Source organism: Chionomys nivalis, chromosome 4, assembly GCF_950005125.1.
Source record: "Chionomys nivalis chromosome 4, mChiNiv1.1, whole genome shotgun sequence".
Classification (NCBI taxonomy): Eukaryota; Metazoa; Chordata; class Mammalia; order Rodentia; family Cricetidae; genus Chionomys; species Chionomys nivalis.
In genome coordinates this window covers 103,902,569-103,913,267 of record NC_080089.1, presented here as the reverse complement: position 1 = coordinate 103,913,267, position 10,699 = coordinate 103,902,569, and positions in this window count along the sequence as shown.

Genomic DNA, 10,699 nt, shown 5'->3' with positions numbered 1-10,699 from the left:
TTTTGGCCTCTTAAACTCCCCCTGGAAGGCATGAGGGCACAGTGGGAACTGTGTAGCTGTCTCCAGCCCTGGTTGCCTTAGGTTGAGCCCCTGTAGCTCCCATGGATTCTCACAGCTGCCTTTAAGCTCAGCAGGGTAAAAATCCCTCCTTTTGTCCCATTGAGCAGTCAGCCTGCTTACACTTCGGAGTAAAAATCAGTAGGCAGGAAGCCCACCTCATCCCCTATGTGTAGGATGGGGTTAGAACCAGCCCTGAACTTTAATTTGCCAGATGCCTTGGTCAAGAATATACTCATTTTTGAGGTTCCCTGTCAGTAAACTAAGATGTTGAGTAAGCAGGACCAGATTATCCCAGCAGCTTGGCAGACATGCTGCCAGCGGCTAATAGACTGGGAAGAATGCTCTGTGGGCTCAAGCAGGCCATGAGCTTTGCTAGGTCTTAGTTTTCCTACCTGTTAAATGGGAGAATACCTTCACACAGCTGGAGGAGGACGATGGGTAGATGAACTCCCAAAGACCTTCATCCCCAGCATCTGTTGCTGGGTGAGTCCAGCTGCCTGGCATTCTGCTAATTCTTCCTCTATTTCCTTTGCCCCCCCAAATATAGGCTAACTCAAGGGAGCCAATTTTGGGGGGTTCAGAGAGTTAATGGCCAGTGGCCAGCAAGACATGTTTATTGGAGGTGTGAGGCCATCTACTGGTCACCCAGGTAAGCATTTTGTTGATACCTATTATGTGCCAGCACTCGGAAGAGGGTGTAACCACATCATGATGAACAGTTTGTTTGCTGTGTACCTATTGTGTGCTGGGCTTTACCTGGGTCACTTAATTTAATTCTCATATTCTTATCTGATAGATGGAGAAACCGAGTCCCACGTTCTTAGCCACTGTGTACACGCCCCAGCTCCGTGCCAGAGGAAGAAAATGCTACCCTTGGTCTTGGCTGGAGACAATCACAGAAGGCCTCTGAGATGTAGTGACCACGTGAACTCAAAGGACAAGCCAGATTTGGATGGAGAAATTAGGGAAAGGGCACTTCAGCTGGCAGATGCGGGCTGAGGCAGGGCTCTTTAAGGGGAGAACAGAGACTGTGTCCGTTGAACAGTTGTGAGGCAAGGAGGCTCTCATTTCTTCATCTGCCCGTAGGAAATTAGGGTGGGGCCCTCAGTGTTAGGGGACACCTAGAGGCAGCTTCCCCCTCTTCATGCTCCTAGGGCACTCTCGTGTGCCACCTTTCCCGCCCCTACCCCTCACCCCTGTCTCTCCTGGAGATACACCCACCTTCGATGCCAGTTTGTCAAACAATCCATCCACCTCCTCTTGCTGCTGTGGCATTTCCAGTTCACTCCTGAGCTGGCTGTCAGAGTTGGAACCCGGTCTCGTCTGTGTTGGACTCCCTGAACTCCCAGCATTTGGTGGAGGTGTCCTAACTCCCTGCCTCACACCTCTGCTGCCAACAGAGCTATTTTATATACTGAGATTTCTCTTGAGATTTAAATTGAGCATGAATTTATGTGCTCTAAAAAAAGTTTATGGACCACTGAACTAGACATTATCAAAATACGTCTTGAATCCTGCGAGGCAAGTACTACGAGATCCCCAGTTTACATATGGAAAAACCCGGACTCAGGGTAGCTGAGTGGCTTGCTAAGGTCCAAAGCTGGAAAGGACAGGAGGTGGAGCTCTGCCATGGCACAATGACCTCTAGGTTACCCTTTCTCCTACTGCGCCTTCCCTCAGAATCTCGGAATCCAGATTCTGCAGGGACAAGAAGGGAATAGCCACGAAGAAGGCCAATCTATTGAGCCCATTGCAAACACAGTTTTTAGCTCAAGTTTTGAGTACCTCATGCGTGCTAGATATATCTCACATGGCCTCCCTTATGCTTCTGTTCTTCCAACGGCTTCTGCAACAGAAGTTATACCCATGTTACAATCCAAGTCCCTGGAGCATGAGCAGCTATGTCATGGCCAGGGGCACAGATCTCCATCGTCTCCTCACTAAGAAGGAGTCTGTAACCAAAGAGGGCCGATGCCCCATCCCTTCCCATCACTCATCTGTACTTCCTCTCCCCTGATTTTGGTTACTACTGGTTACCAGAAAAAGGACTCTTGAGGCGATCATTTATGGCTTTGGATGCTGACCCTGGGCATGGATATTTAAAGCCAAAATATGTATCTGTAAACAAGTACCCCAGGGGTTCTTTTCGACTCTGCTTTGAAATTCCCATAATCTGTCAGTCACTCAGAGTCCATGCCTCGTTAGGGTATATGGGTAACAATGGTTGTGCCTATACTATGAGACAAGAGAGGGTAAAACATGACATTTCTGTAGAGCTCTCAGCTTGTTACAGGTCCTGAAAAATTCCACCTCACTCAGGCCTCTGTGTGGGGGCATGATAGCATTCAGAAAGTGTTGAGTCACGGGGTAGAGCCTCTGAAAGGAGGCAGTCTTCCTGGAAGGAGCTCCTGTCTAATGGAGCTGCCCACATCTTTTGGGCCTCTTTGTGAAGGTCCCTTGCCAGGCTGAGTAGGCTGTGTGATGAGGCTGCCAAGGCCGCTAAGGAGACAAGAAAGGTAGTGGAGTCTACGCTAGGCAGGTGCAGAGACCCTCTCCCACAGGACTGTAAAGGGAGAGGGATCTGTGGGGCACAGGCTTGCACCCTGCGTCAGATGGGCAATGGAGTGGATTGGCTCTGGGGGCCTGCAATGGGCAGGTTTCTGTGTGCTGGCTAAGCAGATGGGATTCCATGTCCAAAGTTGGAGTGCACAGCTGAAGGGGCGGGTCACAGATACAGACAGAAGGGTCAGAGAAGACTGAGTCAGAGCTATCTCGCTAGGGACAAATGGCAAAAAGTTGGCTATAAGAAGAGGAAGAAGGACATCCCAGAGAGAAAGAAGAGCAAGCGCAGAGGCTCGAAAGCTCTTGGGGCAGCAGAAGGGTAAAGTGTGTGTGTTGCTCCTAGAAGTTGTTTCCCAGCAGCCTCTCCTAAGGAGGAGGGAATATGTGGGCTGCCTACTGGGATTCAGAAAACAGCCCCCTCCCCCTCTTTTTTGGGAGTAGGGGTGGAGTTGAGACAGGTTTTCCTCACGCAATTTTGGCTGGCCTGGAACTTGCTATGTTAGACCAAGTTGGCCACGGATTCACAGAGATCTACCTGCTTTGCCTCCCAGGTGCTGGGGTTAAGGATGTGGGGCGATGTCCTTGGCTGGAAATGGCCTTTTGGAGGCCTCTTTTACTAAGTTCTGCACTGACTGCACAGCGCAGGTCAGGCCCAGGGCTTAGGGTAGCTTGGCTAAATGTATATCAGCCCTCCTCTAGCCTTTGACTCTACAGAGATGGCTTCTGAGATGGTTTTACTATGTTATTGTCAGTAATAAATTGAACCCACTAACCTGTGGATATACAGTTTTCTGGGGCTGTTGGTATCAGCAAACCCAATGGCTATATCTTTTTATACCAAGATACAAAAAGATATAATTCACTGTGCTGAAGAGAGAGATGGCTTAGCAGTTAGGAGCATGTATTGCTCTTCCAGAGGCCCTGAAATTTGTTCCCAACTCCCAAGTTGGGTGGCTCACAATAGCCTGTAACTTCAGCTACAGTAGGATCTGATTTCTCTGGACTCAGGCCATCTGCATTCAACATGCACCCCCATACATATAATTACAAAAATAATAAATCCTAAAAGAGATATAATTCACATCTGAATATAGACTTGAGTGTGTGTATTATTCATGGGCATGTGTGTGCCTGTTTGTGTATGTGTATGGGGGTTAGAGGTCAACACTGCGTGTCATTCCTCAATTGCTTCTCCAACTTATTTTTTGAGGCAAAGTCTCTCACTAAAGTGAAGCTTGTCAATTCAAATTAGTCTGGCTGGCCAACGAGCCTCAGGAATCTTCCAGTCTGCCTCCCCAGCCTGGGGATTATAGGCATGAACAATCAGGCCTAGCTTTTACATAGGTGCTAGGGATCGAACTTGGGTCCCCAGACTTGCACAGAAAATGTTTTACATACTGAGTCATCCTCTGCAATCCTGGAGATGAGAGTCTGTAAAGATAGAGTGTGCTCTATCTACTATGCCACAGAAAGAGGGCAGAGGCAGATTCCTCTTGGTGAGCTCTCAGAATTGGCATTTCATTTTACTGGAGTTATAGGGATGCTTGGTTGGAGATGCTGAGGTTGGAGAAAGCAGAAGTTCTCAGTAATACTCATATATCATAATCTCAACCAGCTTGTAATCAGGACCTTCTGACTGTACCTGAAGCTGTAGAGATGTTGAAAGTCATAGCCTGTTTCTAGTGGAACCCCGCTCTCTGGATGGAGATATGGCCAGCCCCTACAGGAAGTCCCAGGATGCATTCCTAGAATCAGGGCCATGGAGATCCTGGGAACAGAATGGTTGCTTTGCTTCATCTCAGGGCTTGAGGCCGACTTAGAAGAATGAGGGGACTTGGGAAAGGTTGCAGCTTTGCTCTGGGAAGGGACTGCTGAACCTGGCTATTAAGAGGTACGACCTTAAGGGGATGAGAATACTGTCAAGGGACAACAAAATGTTCCCACAGGACAGCCACCCCCCTACTCTGCCTTTCAGAGCTCCTTTCGAAGGCTTTTGTCCTGTTGCTCACCAGCTCAGGTGGTTTACCTCTGAGAGTCAGCTTCACAGAGTAAACCCTCCCCATCTGAAGTTGTCTGGAGGAAGTAAGGACACAGTGAATTCGAGAGTTTAGGAGGCTTTAAGGGTGTGATGGCTTGCCTTGGCTATCAGTTCTGTGGGATTTAATATCACCATGGAAACAGGGGCATGCCTGTTTGGAGTTTCTAGATTAGTTAATTGGGGTGGGAAGTGTTGCTATATGGAATACAAAGGAGAAAATGAGCTGACCCCCGGCACTAATCGCTTCTGCTTCGTGACCGTGGATGTTCCTGCTCCCATGCCTTCCAGCCACGTAGACTGCAGCCTCCAACTGGGAGACAAAATAAATGCTTCCTTCCTCGAGTTGTCTTTGCCAGGTATTTTGTCACAGTAACAAGGAAAGTAACAAATGTAGTGCGTGATACCAATCTACAGTTGGCTCTGGGGACCTTGGGTCCAGATGCCAACCCTTGTGGTCTGCCTGGCTAGTGATAGCCAATGACAGGACCCACTTTTGCTTTCCTCACCACTCACGAGCCTTTGGGATTCTCTGCATCTAGACATGAATTCAAGCATCTAGGCTGTGTGCTGCACAGGTAAGGGGGAAGAGAATGCCTCTCCCACTTTTCTTTTTCTTAAAGTATGTTCCACAGCTGAGATATCACAGTTCTAGATCTGGCACTTTGCCCTCTAGGTTCTGCAGAATTTCTGGTTCAATTCCTTGAAGACTGGCCCCTGCCAGGAAATGCTGGAGCTCTAGGATCAGCTGTCCTCTTAGACAAGCCTCTCTCCTTCTTTGGAGTCTCTATTTCATTGCCTGTAAATGGTCACAACAATGTTCCCAGGGTTCTTGGAAGAATTCAGTATGGAAACATATGAGAACTCCCCCCCCCCCCAGTTTTGATCTGAATTGAAAGTCTAATACTGGAGGTTACTCCAGGATGGGGGAGTTAGGAGGTAGCTTCAGAGGGGGGGAGGGGAAAAGAGGTTAGATGGAAAGTAGCAACTGACAGGGCAGGAGAGCCAGTGCATTCGAGAGTGTAAGGTTCTGGAGTTCTGCAGAGGTCTCTACCGTAAGATGCTGAAAGGATCAATGGGTACACACTGCAGTGAGGCTATTAGCTACCCTGGAGAGCCAGTAGACTGATCAGAAGATGGAGTTCTGTTTTTCAAAAGCCACACCTGTGTTCATGAACTTGAATAACCTTCAGGTCTTGTGTATCAGGGGTGGGGGGTGGGGTCCCATCCCTGCCCACAAGATGGTCTGGTTGACAGGGTGACAAAGCCTTTCAAGACAAAGACAGTTTCAAAGATTCCAAGTCCATGGCCTTCAACTGCCTGTCCCTCATGCTCTGGTAACCCTGGCTCATCTCATCAAGTGTAGATCAAGCACATGTTGTATATTTCCAGGCCTGATTTCCCTCCAGACCATATCCAAGAAGGAGTTACCATATGTTCGTGTCCTGGTTCTCATGAGGGCATATTTCACTGTTTGGGTCTGTTTTGCTCAAACAAGCAGCTTCTGAAGTTTATTTTTTAGATAAAATTTGCATAGAATGAAATCTGAAGTGAAAAGACAGATAATTTTGACCTAACTCATATGACCATGAACCAGTTTATCAAGCAGGATATAGAACATCTCCTTTATCTTAGTTTCTAGTCACTTCTTTTCCCAGGTTCAGAAAATAGGGTCTGATTTCTATTATCACAGACAAGATTTGCCTATTCTAGAAGTTTATACAAAGGGAATTTTACAGTACATAATTTTTGTATTTGACTTTTCTTGGAGATTTATCCATGTTGCGTTAGCAGTCCTTTCTCTTTTATTGTTCCTAGTATTTTTAGTTTTTGGATGCTATTTTAAGTAAAATTTAAGAGTGTTTTAATTCCTTGGTAGTTTATTGCTGGATGATGGAAGTTTTATTGTTTTTCTCACGTTGATCTTGTATTCTATGATATTACTATAATTACTTACTTTCTCTTCTATTCTCCACACATAATTATGCTTTCTGTGAGTGAAGACAGCTTTATTTCTTCCTTTACAGTCTCATTTTCCCTCTCCATTCTTTCTCTGTCTTATGCATCATAGCCCAGACTGGCCTTGATCTCATAGTCTTTTTTACTTCACCTCCTGGGTGCTGGTATTACAGGTATGCACTGCCATTCCTGGAACTTCTTTTCCAGTTTGAATGGCTCTGTTATCCTTGTCTTGTTTGCATTGGTGGTGACTTCAATTCAATACAATAAACAGGTTGAGACTTAAGCTCTCAAGAAGTCATTAGTCCATGCTATGATTTATACTTAATCCCTCTGATTGCCTGGGAAGGATCATAGAGGACAAGTGAAGAAGAAAGCAGAACAAGAGCCTGAGAATTCCAGGTGAAAAGGAGATGGTCTGGCTTGAGAGAACGGATGAATTTAGAGCTGGACTCCTAGAACTCATGGTGGATGACTATGGGTATGGGGGAGTGAGGGCACTAGGGATAACCACTAGTCATTTGGAGAGGTGAAAAAGCTTCCTGTTGGGGCAAGAATATTGGGATGGTAGTTTTCCACCCCTTTTCAGAATACTATTAGATGCTCTTGATCTTTGGGAGGCTGCTGTAATAATCCAGTTTAAGACACTGGGAGACAGCATGACTTTGGTTCAAAGCTATAAAAGAACGCAGGAGAAGAGAGAAGCAGAGCAGAGAAGAGAATTGAGGTGAGGGATAAAAAGAGCCTGTGGTGGTTTGAATGAGACTGATCCAGACAGGCTTATATATTTGAATGCTTGGTCCCCAGTTGGTAGAACTGCTTGGGAAGGAGTAGGAGGTGTGGTGCGGCCTCGTTGGACTAGGTATGTCACTGGGGCCAGGGCCTGAAGTTTCAAAAGCCCATGTCGTTCTCAGTGAGCAAAGAAGAGGAAACACTGCTGCTCAGCCGGCACTCTCACAGACACAACAAAAGGTGTGTTTCCCTAATGCCCTAGATCTCTCTCTCTTGCTTTTGTGTTTTTGAGACAGGGTTTCTCTATGTAGCCCTGGTTGTCTGGGAACTCACTCTATAGACCAGGCTGGCCTCGAACTCACAGAGATCCACCTGCCTCTGCCTTCCTGAGTGCTGGAATTAAAGGTGTGCAGCACCACTGCCCGGCCTAGTTGTGTCTCTTAACCTGCTCAAGTTGACATTCAACCATCACAGGAGATGAGACGGTACTGGGAAAGTAAACAGACAGGGAGCAGCCAGGAAGGAGAAAAAACAAGAGAGAACAATTGTTCCTTGATATCAATGATCCCCATATTTACGAAAGTCAGTACATGCTCCAGTCTCTTACATAATATGACATACTATTTGCATATAACCTATGCATATTCTCATGAGTGCTTTAAATCATTCCTAGCTCAGTTATAATGCTTAGTACAATGTAACTGCTGTGCTAATAGCTGTTATGTTGTTTTGTTTAGGGAATAATGATGAGAAAAATTTTGTGTTCAGTACAGATGTAATTTTTTTTTTTAAAATCTATTTTCCAGTGCTGGTTTAAACCATGGATGTGGAAATCCACAGATCTGACTGTATAGTTTATTATAAGACTCTAAAATGCAAGTGTTCCCAGAAAGGGCTGGGTAATGTGTTAGATGCTTCTGAGCCGGGAAAGTAGGACAAGGACAGAGAAGCAATCTTATAGACATCCTCTGTAGAGTCAGGGAGGGCATTCATTTCTGTGGTGCAGTAGAGCTAGGGACCTACTGGGCTGAAGTGAGGGCTGCTGATGCGGAGGAGAGGTGTGTAGCACAGCACAGGGGACCCTTTCTCCATTACCCTCCCAAGAAGTTTTGAGGAACTTTTGGTGGCCAAAGCCCTCACTGGCCACAAAGACAAGGCTTGGGGATGCCAGGCACTATAGAGCAGTCAGACTATGGAGGATGAAGCAAGTGCAGGAATCCCTTCTCAGCATTGCACTGGTCCCCTATCACAAGACCTTGATTGTGACAGACAGTTCTGTTCATTTCCAGCAGACATGAGCTCCAAGAAAGGTGGAAGGGTGGGCTCCAGTGTTGTCTAATGCCACGTTCTTCCTATGTGTGCTATCCTGAGAAAGTGATAATGCTTTATACAGTTGAGTTTAAGATGGAAACTGTATACAGACTTGTTGGGAAATTACAGAAAAATGAAGGCTCTTTTGACAAATTTTACTGTAGCTTGTATCCACATGCATTTGTTCTTGCATGAAATTTATTATTTTCATTGAATGTTATATAATACATCTTTTCCATGTTGATATATGGCATTCATAGTAAAGTTGCTTGGTGTAATTCTTCTTGTTTAAGCAGTTTTTTTTCCTATGAATGGTCATTTTGGTCATATCACACTGAATATCTATAGAAATAGAATTTACTCTTTTTTTCATTTTTGGTTTTTTGGGATAGGGTTTCTCTGTAGTTTTGGGGCCTGTCCTGGAACTAGCTCTGTAGACCAGGTTGGCCTTGAGCTCACAGAGATCCACCTGCCTCTGCCTCTGCCTCCCGGGTGCTGGGATTAAAGGTGTGCACAACCACAATCAAGCAACAGAAATTATTCTTAAGAAAAACTAAGAAATTATTTAAGTTTTTTTTGGGGGTGGTGTTGAGATAGGGTTTCTCTGTGTAGCTTTGGTGCCTGTCCTAGAACTAGCTCTTGTAGACCAGGCTGGTCTTGAACTCAGAGATCACGCGCCTCTGCCTCCCAAGTGCTGGGATCAAAGGTGGGCGCGACCACCGCCGGCTTAGAATTTACTCTTGATCCTTTTCCACAAGCTAATAATTGTAACATTTTTGGTATTTTGTAGTTATTTTGTTGGTGGGAAGTCAGCTGGACCCAATCTATTTAGAATACACAGCCAACACTCCCAACTGCCTGCACATTTGTCGCTTATTTTTTTTAAAAAAATGATGCATCAGAGAGGGGTCTCCTCATAGTTTCAATTTGTCTTTGGTGGTTAAATAAGATGCTCATTTCCCCATCTGTTCATTTACCGATTCTATTTCTCTCCATGGGAGCAAGCAACTCCCAAAGAGTGATACACATTAGTGTCTTTCTCAGCGAGGCCTCTAAATGACTCCCCGAGCTCTGCTGGGGCAGTTTTCACCTACTGAAGTAAACCAAGCCAAATGATTGTGCCCTTCTGCATGTCCCCCTACTTCCTGCCACTCTCCATGGTCAGTCTTCCTGTTGAAGACCCCATAGCAGCCTTTTACGGACTCTCCTCTAAAAAATTATTGGCTTTCTCTTTAGCCGTTTCCCATGGACCTCAGAGAAACTTCAAGAAACACTTCTTGACTAATTTATTAGTCTTGTCTCTACTGACTGCTTGGAATTCTTTAGTCTCTCCCTTGCCACTTCTCCAGAGGAAATCCTGGGCCTTAGTTTGACTTGTTTTGTTTCCTTCTATATACCTTTATTTTTTCCTCCCTTTGTATTTTGGTTTGTGATACCCTCTTCCTAGATTGCCTCTGTTTACTCTTTGGCTATGTCAAGACAAATATTCTCCGAGACATAACCTCCTAAGCCAAGCTCTCCTGGATTTTCTTCCAGTCCACTCAGCCTCCAGCTTGCCTCCCAGTGCCTGAAGCATTTGCGGTATGTAGGGGATCTCTAAGAAAGCCTTCAGTACCCCAAGAAGTAGTTTTCCCCCCATCATTCAACTTTGAATAAGTTGAGAAAGGTAGTTCAGGTAGAGGTCAAAGCATCATTTTTTTCTTTTGATGATACAGGTTTTGTGGAGGAAGCAGCTTAGTGTGAACACAACTGTAAACTGACCCCAGAATTATTTTTCCTATCTCCCCGAAAGTCTCAAGTGCACCGAGGGGGCTCATATGCCACAGTCAGTGGGGGCACATGTCCCAGCTATGCATTGATCACCATAAGGCCCAAAGTCTGCAGAGCTTCTTATCTACACCATGCTTGTAGGCAGCTGAAAAGACTCACTTAGCAAGCACACCCACTCCAGCCAAATCTGAGATTCGGTTTGGTTTTGAGGGCCTCATTTCTCTATCGATGACGGCCTAGTTATGCAAGCAGCACCATGGGAATAGGTTA